This window comes from Lethenteron reissneri, chromosome 15 (assembly GCF_015708825.2).
Source record: "Lethenteron reissneri isolate LAM-NWPU_2019-01 chromosome 15, ASM1570882v1, whole genome shotgun sequence".
NCBI classification, from domain to species: domain Eukaryota; kingdom Metazoa; phylum Chordata; class Hyperoartia; order Petromyzontiformes; family Petromyzontidae; genus Lethenteron; species Lethenteron reissneri.
Genome location: NC_083793.1, coordinates 11,510,896 through 11,521,874, shown reverse-complemented (window position 1 = coordinate 11,521,874; position 10,979 = coordinate 11,510,896). Strand labels below are relative to the sequence as shown.

The 10,979-nt window shown below is 50.4% G+C and overlaps 1 long non-coding RNA gene across 1 annotated transcript; it reads left to right on the top strand.

Moving 5' to 3' along the window:
• The first annotated feature begins 1,395 nt into the window (after positions 1-1,395).
• Positions 1,396-10,067, top strand: LOC133342522 (uncharacterized). The gene is made up of 4 exons (XR_009755163.1): positions 1,396-1,830; positions 2,352-2,492; positions 8,684-8,791; positions 9,438-10,067. It is a non-coding gene; the product is annotated as an uncharacterized LOC133342522 (long non-coding RNA).
• Positions 10,068-10,979: the final 912 nt, after the last annotated feature.

The following is a 10,979-nucleotide window of genomic DNA, read 5'->3' as shown; positions in this document are numbered from 1 at the left end:
CTGTCCTATCGATGAGGGTCCGCCATGAGACGTGCCCTGTTCATTTTACAAATGTTTTGTTTGTAAACGGAGACCGAATGACACGTGATCAATAATCGACTCACGTTAACACTACCCGAGATTAATCGATTGCACTATTAGAATCGAATCGCGACCGCGAACATGTTTCTCTCACCTGACATTGAGGCTGATAGAGCGAGCAACAGTGGGCACGCCAGATCGATAGAAGAGTAAATACGAAGTGGAGAGAGTGGGCTGGAGAGAAATCGATTACTGATTAGAATCGCGACCGTTAATCGCGACGACCCAAGCAATCGCCTCGTCGTGTGATCAGTGGCAAGGCCAACGCGGGCCCAGCTGCTGCCGCTGCTGCTGCTACGAGTGGAGGTGGTGGTGGTGGAGGTGGTGGTGGTGGTGGTGGAAGTGGTGGTGGTGGTGGAAGTGGTGGAAGTGGTGGACGTGGTGGAGGTGGTGGTGGAAGTGGTGGTGGTGGAAGTGGTGGTGGTGGTGGAAGTGGTGGTGGTGGAAGTGGTGGTGGTGGAAGTGGTGGTGGTGGAAGTGGTGGTGGTGGAAGTGGTGGAAGTGGTGGTGGTGGAAGTGGTGGTGGTGGAAGTGGTGGTGGAGGTGGTGGTGGTGATGGTGGAAATGGTGGTGGAAATGGTGGTGGAGGTGGTGGTGGAGGTGGTGATGGAAATGGTGGTGGAAGTGGTGGTGGAGGAAGTGGTGGTGGTGGAGGTAGTGGAGGTGGTGGTGGAAATGGTGGTGGAAGTGGTGGTGATGGAGGTGGTGGTGGTGGTGATGGAGGTGGTGATGGAGGTGGTGGTGATGGAGGTGGTGATGGAGTAGATGGTGATGGACGAGGTGGTGATGGTGGAGGTGGTGGTGGAGGAGGTGGTGGAGGCCTCCTGCGCCAGGCCTCGGGCTCGCATCGTTGGTAAACGACCGCGATCTGAGGTTGTCAAGTTTAACAAAGCGGAGGAGGTTTTCGCGACCAATATAATCGATAGTAGAGGTTTGTGGATTGGATCGCGTGAATATGAATGTGTCGTTAAGTCCGCCACCACCCGACACATCCAATGAGTAAGGTTTGTCACGTAAACTAAACACCAAATAGTGTGTTGGAGAGTAAACCCACGACATGTACAGTTATTACCTTTAATCGCCTTCTTTACGTGGCAAACCTTGCTAATTGACTTTGTCGGGTGGTGCGGATTGCACGACACATGTTCACGAGATCGATGAAGCCTCTCTTATTGATGATCTTTTCAAATTGGCCTTCTATTCTTAAACTCGGCCTTGACCATGCGATGCTCTGCTGGACGACATTCTAAGCATCGCAAATGAAGTAACTTTAGCATTTCGTATTTATTTGGAACTAACAATATGAAGACAATTATATTTTTGTGACAATAGTTTAAGCCATTGTTTAGTGCTGGCCTCTCGTCGTTTTGTGCCTAACAGGCGTTTACCATTTGTTCATCATTGTGTGGAGAGGCCTTCAATCAGCAGCAGCCTGTCAAGCATCTTCACTGTGTGTTCTCTCTCTACTTGTGTGTCTGTCTGTGTGTCTCCGTGTCTATGTTTAGTCTCTCGCAAATTTAGCATTCTTTGGAAGAACGTCCATCAACCAAACTCTCTGGTTCTCGCGGTAAAGTCACGTCGCTATAAATAAACTAAAGTAAGTCGCGACGTTTCGCCTGAAGACGGACGCTTGTGTTGCGTTCGAGACGTCGTGATGTAGTTGATTTTCTACCCACGTCACTTTACCGCAAGAACCAAAGAGTGGATTCCTGCAGTCACGAAAGCTTCAAATCAAGGTTCATCAGCCAGGTAGGATGTTGACTCTTGTGTTAGCCGACTCTCTGGGTTGTGTTGCATTATATTTCTAAGTTTACTATGCTTGTTTTCTCATTCATTCGTACCTGATGATGGTTGCTTGTGTTGCAATCGAAACGTCGTATTCTATTATATAATGTATTTTCTTTCTACGTGGCTTTACCGAAAGAACCATAAAGTAAACAATATGAACAAAATGTTTGCTCTTTTTCACCAATGGGTTTGAAGGATGGTGGCAAGTGTTGTCTTGTTAAACGATACCTTTAAAACTGAAAACTGCTTACTATCGAAAAAAAAATTTACACCCCTCTGTCAATCATCGTGTTTCTCAGTGTGGATTTGTGAACACACTTTGTAAACAGTACGTAAAATAGTACGCGTTTTCAATGCCCTGTTCATATTGTAACCAAGGGTGGCACAGTCGGGTTTTTTACAATCGGGTTTAATTGTCTTTTTATATTAAACCCAATCATCTGAGATTGGGAGAAATCCGGTTTAATTGGTTCTAATTGCAGAACCGCACTTCTCAATGATGGGCTTCATCCATTCCAAGCCAAGGAACTCACTGGCGCCCACGATTGTGGAGAAGCTCGTGTTCATCAAGACCAACCTGCCCGCCGCATTCTACGACTACCCCGTGCCCGACGGCCCCCCGAGTACGATAGCAGCACCGACGAGGAAGCAGCCTAAGCCTTGGATCAGAGTTTTGTGTTCATTAAACCAGGTTTTAATTCTCGGAAATTGGGTTTAATTGTATTAAAGAAAAAACCCGATGCCTGCCTCTGGAAAAATCTGTTTTTTTCCACCCATGATTGTAACAAGCGTTTATACCAATGTTACTCTACAGAGTAGTGGGTGGCCGCTCCTCTCCTGTTGGCTATCAACAACAAGGCAACTCCTATGACTAATTGGAAATGGGACGCAAGCGTAGGATTGATCACCCTGTCGCTGGCCGCCTTTGGGGAGGGTGTATAGTATGAAAGGCCGAAACACCCTAGGACCCAAAGGTTCACTACTGACGATGCGCTCCCCAAATTTCACCAGGCTCACTGTTCATGAACTCTTGGAAGTGCTTGCACAAAGGATAATAACATCTCATCCTGTGTTCTTTGGAATCTGAATATCTGGACTTGTCCAGTGACTGCTGAGAAAGATCAGCTGACAACAGGGGAAAGTCCTTGTGGCGGCACGGAGAGACGGCTGACAGGAGGGAATAGACCCCACTGGGACAGTCATGGGTTAGCTTCCCATTTCTGTAGTTTCCCATGCTTCGCAGTATGTTGGAAACACCCGCTCTAGCTACAGAAAGTCAACATACGAGAATACCCCTAGAGTCTGCGAGAGCGGGGGCGAAAGATGACTCATCGACTGACAACATGGTAACGACTGGACCGGAAACGACTACGAGTAATGAGAGCACAGCACAAGAGAACACCACAGCAACTGTCACAAGTTCCGCTGCAACAGCAGGCCACAAACAGATGCAGGTATGTGTCTGTGGTTGGAGGAAAGTTACATCACACCACGGGTTGAGGATCCACCAGGGGAAGAAGGGGTGTTTGGGTAAAGAGAGACAGAGGCCTCGCATTGATTACTTTCTGCGAAAGCGATCAAATCAGTCGAATGAAGCACAGCAACTGGACGCAAACCATAGTTTGCAGTGCATCAGTACCACTGTCATGGAGGACGTAAACTCAAGCACCGAAGTAACAACTGAGGTGGAACCAACAACAGGAGTGGACCTCACCCAGCCTCCCAGACCTGCAGTCGAGAGGAGACTACCTGGGCACAGACCGTATGTGAAGTGGCCTGGCGCCAGTGACAAGAAGTTGTGGGAAACAGTGAATACTGACCTTACCTTGACCCTCGAGAAACTTCGAGGCACAGTGGAGAAGAAATTGGAGAGGATGGGGGACATCATCTATGAGTACGGGGCAGAAAGCTTTGGAGTGCAAGAGGCAAAAGGCGGGAGAAAGGTTCCAACCCCACCAGTTTCCAGGAGGCAACAAGAAATCAAGCGCCTCGTTCAAGAAAGGAGACAGCTTAAGAAACAGTGGAAGAAAGCCTCGGAAGTGGAAAAGGAGGGCATAGAGGCACTTCAGGCTGACATCAAAACCCGGTTGGCATCCCTCCGTAGAGCAGAGAACCTACGGAAACGCAGAAGGAAGAAAGAACAAACTAGAACTCGATTCTATAAAGATCCCTTCAAGTTCCTTAAAAGTCTCTTCACGAAGGAAAAAAGTGGAGTCCTAAAAACAACAAAGAAAGACCTAGAAGAGCACCTGAGAACAACAAACTTTGACTCAAAGCGACATGAACATCTGGCCATCCCATCAGATATCCCACCCATTGAACCCCCGGAACATCATATTGAGACCAGCCCTCCGACATGGAAAGAGGTGGAAAACACAGTTCGAAGGGCAAGAACAGCATCAGCCCCGGGGCCAAATGGAGTCCCGTACAAAGTGTATAAGAACGCACCAGACGTCCTGAGGTTCCTCTGGAGGCTTATGGGAATAGCTTGGAAAAAAAAGATAATACCCAAAGTGTGGCGTAGGGCAGGCGGGGTCCTGATCCCTAAGGAGAAGGATGCAGTGAACATCAGCCAATTCCGCCCAATCTCCTTACTGAATGTCGAGGGTAAAATCTTCTTTAGGATCATTGCCCAGAGGATGCCCAGAGGATGGCCGAGTACCTGCAAAGGAATGCGTACGTCGATACATCTGTACAGAAGGCAGGAATATCAGGGTTCTCTGGCTGCTTGGAACATTCCAGCATGATCTGGCACCAGATCCAAATGGCCAAGGTGGAGAAAAGGGACCTCCATGTAGTCTTCCTCGACCTCGCCAATGCATTTGGCTCTGTGCCCCATGAACTCCTGTGGTCTGCCTTCAGATTTTTCCACATACCGGACACCATCACAACCCTGGTGAAGTCGTACTTTCAGGATCTGCAGTTCTGCTTCACCACCTCAGAGTTCACCACCTCATGGCAATGCCTGAATGTAGGTATAATGGCGGGATGTACCATTTCTCCATTGGCATTCATAATGGCAATGGAGGTTATCATCAGATCCTCAAAATGGGTTGCTGGTGGACAGCGAGTCGACTCTGGTTGTCGCCTCCCTCCACTCAGAGCCTACATGGACGACATTACAACATTGACCACCACTGTCCCATGCACCAGGAGACTGCTCAGAAAACTCGAGGAGAACATCAGCTGGGCCCGTATGAAGATTAAACCATCCAAGTCACGCAGCATCTCGATTGTGAAGGGAGTACTCTGTGACCTGAAATTCTTCATCGGAGATGACCAAATCCCAACAGTGTCTGAGCAGCCGGTAAAAAGCCTTGGAAGGTGGTATGATGCAAGCCTGAAGGACAAAGACCAGGTGCAACAGCTGCGCAAAGACATCAGTAGTAGCCTCCAGTCCATCGACAACACCCAGCTACCTGGAAAGTTAAAGGCCTGGTGTCTGCAGTTTGGTCTCCTACCCCGGGTGTTGTGGCCCCTAGCAGTGTATGAGGTTCCAATCTCAACAGTGGAGAAGATGGAAAGAGGAGTCACAAGCTACTTAAAGAAGTGGCTCGGAGTTCCACGATGCCTTACCACCATAGGCCTCTATGGAGATGGTGTCCTCAAGCTGCCCCTCACCAGTCTAACCGAGGAATTCAAGTGTGCAAAAACCAGGCTCCAGATGACACTGAATGAATCTCGAGACCCAGTGGTGAGCAACAACGCGCCGACCTTGGCAACTGGGCGCAAATGGAGGCCAGGAAAAGCAGTCCAGGAGGCAACAGCAGCCCTCAGACATGCTGACATTGTGGGTCATGTTCAGCAAGGGAGAGGAGGCTTTGGACTAACTAGCCGTGCTGCTTGGAGTAAGGCCACTGCACCAGAGCGGCGGAAGATGGTAGTGCAGGAAGTACACCATCAGGAGGAGGCTGCAAGGTGGGCCAAGGCAGTCTCTCTTGCCAAACAGGGACAGTGGACTCGATGGGACAGTGTGGAGAAGAGGAAGATCAGCTGGAAGGATCTGTGGGCCATGGAAGCGAGGCGGTTGAGCTTTTCCATCAGAGCAACATATGACGTCCTTCCAACACCAGTTAATCTTCACCAATGGTATGGTGAAGATCCGGACTGTGCCCTCTGTTCCATGCCAGCCAACCTCAGGCACATTCTCACAGGGTGTAAAACAAGCCTCACCCAAGGACGCTACACTTGGCGTCACAACCAAGTCCTTAAAAACCTTGCATCCGCCCTGGAGGACAAGCGAACTGCCACCAACTCCCTACCACCCCCAGCAGCATCACACCCCTTACGGACGACCTTTGTCCGCGAAGGGGCTAAACCACCAAAGAGCGGCTCTACACCAATAGAGCGAGACCAGCTGCGCTTGGCCCGCGACTGGAAAATGCTAGCTGACATTGGCCGGCAACTTGTGTTTCCTCCGGAGATCGCAACCACCACCCTAAGACCTGACATGGTGCTCTGGTCCCGTTCGCTCAAGAAGGTCTTCATCATTGAGCTCACAGTACCCTGGGAGGACTCAGTAGATGAGGCTTATGAGCGAAAACATCTGCGCTATGCCGATCTAGCTGCCGAAGCACGGCATCATGGCTGGAACACAGAAGTCCTACCAGTGGAGGTGGGCTGCAGAGGTTTTGTGGCAACATCTACAACCAGACTGCTTAGAGACCTGGGAATTAAGGGCCAGAGCCAGCGTTCGGCAATCAGAGCTGTATCGGAGGCGGCAGAAGGCAGCAGTCAGTGGCTCTGGATGAAGAGGAAAGACCCCAGCTGGGCCCCAAAGTGAGAGGGCCAGGAGGTATGCAGTCAACAATGCTTGACTCAGGGAGGAGGACGCCCCTGCCATGCATAGTCCCATGGGATGTTGGCTATCAACAACAAGGCAACTCCTATGACTAATTGGAAATGGGACGCAAGCGTAGGATTGATCACCCTGTCGCTGGCCGCCTTTGGGGAGGGTGTATAGTATGAAAGGCCGAAACACCCTAGGACCCAAAGGTTCACTACTGACGATGCGCTCCCCAAATTTCACCAGGCTCACTGTTCATGAACTCTTGGAAGTGCTTGCACAAAGGATAATAACATCTCATCCTGTGTTCTTTGGAATCTGAATACAGAGTAGTGGGTGGCCGCTCCTCTTATCCGCATTGATACGAGCGGTATGTGGGGACTATGGCTTAACCGCAAAAAAAACATCTGCACAGATGCATATCAAACAGGAGGAATTAATGGTGCCACACATATCATCTGTTAAATATCTGCAGGTAATAGGATTGTCATCGATTGATCCTGGCTGCAGACATTTGTAGGTCACAAATAACAATGAAGATAAGAGAGCAATTTCACTTTAGTTTGCATACCCCGTTATGACAAATAAAGGACTTGAGTCGTGTAGGCAGTTTGATTAGCTTTGGATAAGACTTATGATCCTGCCCATACCCGAGCATGGAGTGCATTCCCTTGTTCAACTCTTCTGCTCATTCGTCCTCGCTGCTGCGCTTGGACACGACAACAGAATGATCCGCGCCAGGCTGGTCGTGGCGTTTATGTGCGCGGTGGGATGGAATGACCTATAATTAATTATTTACGATTTTGACTTCCGTTTATTCGAGACCCTGGGGTCCGCCATAAGGTTCAATTGTCCAAGTGTTTGCGGTCCGCAGCCAACCAATCAGTGCACCAGGAGAAACCCCACGCATGCTAGGGGCACACCACTATCCCGTACGGACGTCACAAGTGGAGTCCATGTTCTTCCTGCACCGCTTCCTCCTGAGGAGCCAGGGCACGGGTTCCTCCTCGACGCCCACGGGAAGGAAGTTTGACACCATCTGTGCGAGACCCACCAACCCTCACTGCTGCTGCCTCCACGGTGCCATATTACAGGCGTGCGTCGCCATCGCCCTCATCTATAACCCTACCAATTCGCCTGTAAGCCACTCGTGTTGTCTCTACCGCAATTGCTAAGCCATTAGCCAGCCACACAATGACTCGGACCATGTCACTTACTCCCCCACTCCCCCTTCCAAGACTTCTGTCGGGGACCATTGATTTGTTTCCTTTCACGTTATCTTCGTAATCAGTACATTTTGGGATTGAATCCCCTGACAGGTTACGGGAGATGCCGCGCGGGGTTAGCTGTGATCATTCTTTTAGCCGGAACAGGGTTCCGGTGTTCAGGTCGCCCTGTTGGTGTCCTCTCACTCACGATAGCCACTGCCATCAACGCTGCCCCCCCCCCCCCCCCCCGAGCGTCTTACACTCAGGAACCTGTTCGTAGGTTCCATAGCAATGTCAGTCGAGTTAATCAATTGGCATTGTTCAGAGCAATTACCGCCCCCTTCCTGCGGAAACTTGGCAGGGCCCTCCAAAGGAAGGAAGATATAGTGAGGCTTTCCACGGTAAACCCGTGTAGGAATAATATAATACACATATCTATTTTTTAAAGGCAAAGTGATTTCCAGCTCAAATGAGAGTTACAGAGGTACTCATTTCTGGTTTGCAGCTGAGAACCAGCGGTGGAAATTACACATTCCTATGGTGGGAGGGGGGGGGGGTCTGTCCATAAGGCAACGACTGTTGTTTTCGCTACCCAAGATAGGATTGCATGGCACAATAATATAGGATTATTGCGGACCAGGGATACCTTGTGTTCTAGTGGGAGTGCCTAATGCCAAGTGCCTACTTGCAAGCCAGCCTAGCAGCATTTAGAAAATGAATCCCAGGGTATAAGTTGCTGGGGAGTCGAGTCCGTAATGTCTGTCCTAAGCCGCTCTGCTTGGCTCTCTTCCCCATGTCCCTCCCCCACGCGCACTCCTAGGATCCCTCCAATGACTCCGGCTCCTCCTCCCGTTCGTCGGGGCGGTGCTGCTCGCTGTGTGGTTCGCACGCGCGACGTGGCACAGAGAGACGTCCCACGCACGGGGAGGTGAGCGGTGCCATACTCACCACGACTCCCCACAACTCACCACCAAGACACGTCACAACTCGCCACAACTCACCACAACTCGCCACCACTCCCCACAACTCACCACCATTCCCCGCAACTCACCACCAAGACACGTCACAACTCGCTACAACTCGCCACCACACCCTGAACTGCTCACCACCACCACACCCTGCACCGCTCACCATCTTACACCCTGCACCGCTCACCACCACACCCCGCACCGCTCACCACCACTACACCCTGCATCACTCACCGCTAGAGCTGCGATATCTTATTGTATGTTTTATTTGAGTGATTTGAGTGATTGATTTCCCTACCAATTACCGGTTCGATTACTCAACCAATCGGATAACAAATTCTCAGGAGTATTTTTGTCATGTCCGATCCCGAGGGTCGTTCCCTGTCACAAATGTGCACTGCTCGCTGAAAATATAGTTCCTAATGGATGCTTCACGTCTCTACACGCCACCCAATGCATAACCAGAACAGCACAATTTTGGTTACATTTGGCACAATATTTGTTGCATATCAGACATTGAAATCACACGCGGCAACAAATAATTATGCCACAGTTAAATAGACACGAAAACTGAATAATGAAACTGATTCTCTCATCCCCTGCCAGGTGGCATCAGATTACCGGTGACGGAATCGCAGCTCCTCCGCACTTCGACATCAACGCCATCACCGCCGTCATCGTCATCACTGTCACCTCCGCCGTCGTCGCCGGCACCACTACCCCTGGGCAATCGCAAGGTCGAAAGTTACTTGCAACTTGCACACTTTCATCCAACAAGTTCCACTGCTTGAGCCTAGACGTCAAAAGCCTAGCATTGGACTTGGTGAGACCAAGATCTCTGATCAAGTCGTTGAGGTCTGGGTTTCTCTCCTCAGCTCCACCTCTGAAATTGTCATCTGGATCTACAATGTCTTCCTTGCGCTCTGACTTGCTGCTCTCTTCTAAAGACGGCTGCTCTCTCTCCGGAGGAGTGGGTACGGGGAGCTCATGGCAGTGTGGCGCCGGGGTGATGGATGAAGGAAGGTGATAGGTGCATTCTTGCCAGTCCTACGTTTGGAAGGGTCCACCATGCAGAAGTAGCAGTTACTTGAGTGGTCAGTGGGTTCTTGCCAAATTCTTGGGATAGCGAACTTCATGGCTCTCTTTTCCCCTCAATACCATCCTACAAAAATACATTTATTTCACCCATGACTAGTGTGTAAGAGATTCTCGCAACATTTTTCATATATGATATATTTTTTCAATAACATTGGAGAAATAAAATCACGACGTTTCGGAGGCAACACAAGTCTCCGTCATCAGGTGGGACCGTCACACAGCCAGATTAGCTGCATCAAGTGAGGCAGAGATTCCAAGATGCAAGCCCTTAAATACAAGTTGGGGGGGGAGGAGAGGGGGGGGCTTATCAGAATGTGGTAGCCAATGAATGGAACGTATCGGGAGGGAGGGGGGCGGGGCTAAAAGAAGGCACGAAGTGCTGCGTAGAACGTATCGGGAGAGGGAGGGGCTAAAAGAAGGCACGAAGTGCTACGTAGGCGTCGGCGACGTGGACGTGTTTGTGTGAAAGTAACTATTGTTGCACATGCTAACGTATTGGGCATTTTCGTTCTTTTCTATCATGTGTATCAACAGGTGCTTGTACATATATGTAGTAGGTTCAAGGAGACTTGGACGACGTAGTCGGAGGCACACTTATTTATTGACCACAGTTGTATATTACAGGCCGAGATATACAACACTCGAAGGGGTATCGGCCCCTTCACCCGTCGAACAGGGAGATCCCACAATCTCTGTCCTGGCTAGCCTACTCCTAGGTCCTCCACTACAGGGCTAGGGGAGGCTAGCTGACCCAGCTCTGGTTAAGCTGGGATTACGGCACCCTGAGTTCCTAGACCGGCTCTTAGAAGAACATCGGCTCTGGGCTCTCGGGGCCACGCCACTGGCTTGCCCTGGTCGGTCCTGAGAAGGACGGCGAACCAGGGGAGTCCCAGGGCCTATCTAGCCGGTCTTCTTTCTTCGCTGGTTTAAGCTGAACACTGAACCCCGAGCCCTCCGGCTCACCGCCTTATATAGCAACTCCCCCACCGAGGGGTGGAGCCGTGGGGGATCCCAGCGCCGTATTTGCCCGCCAGGTTAAACGGTGCGGAC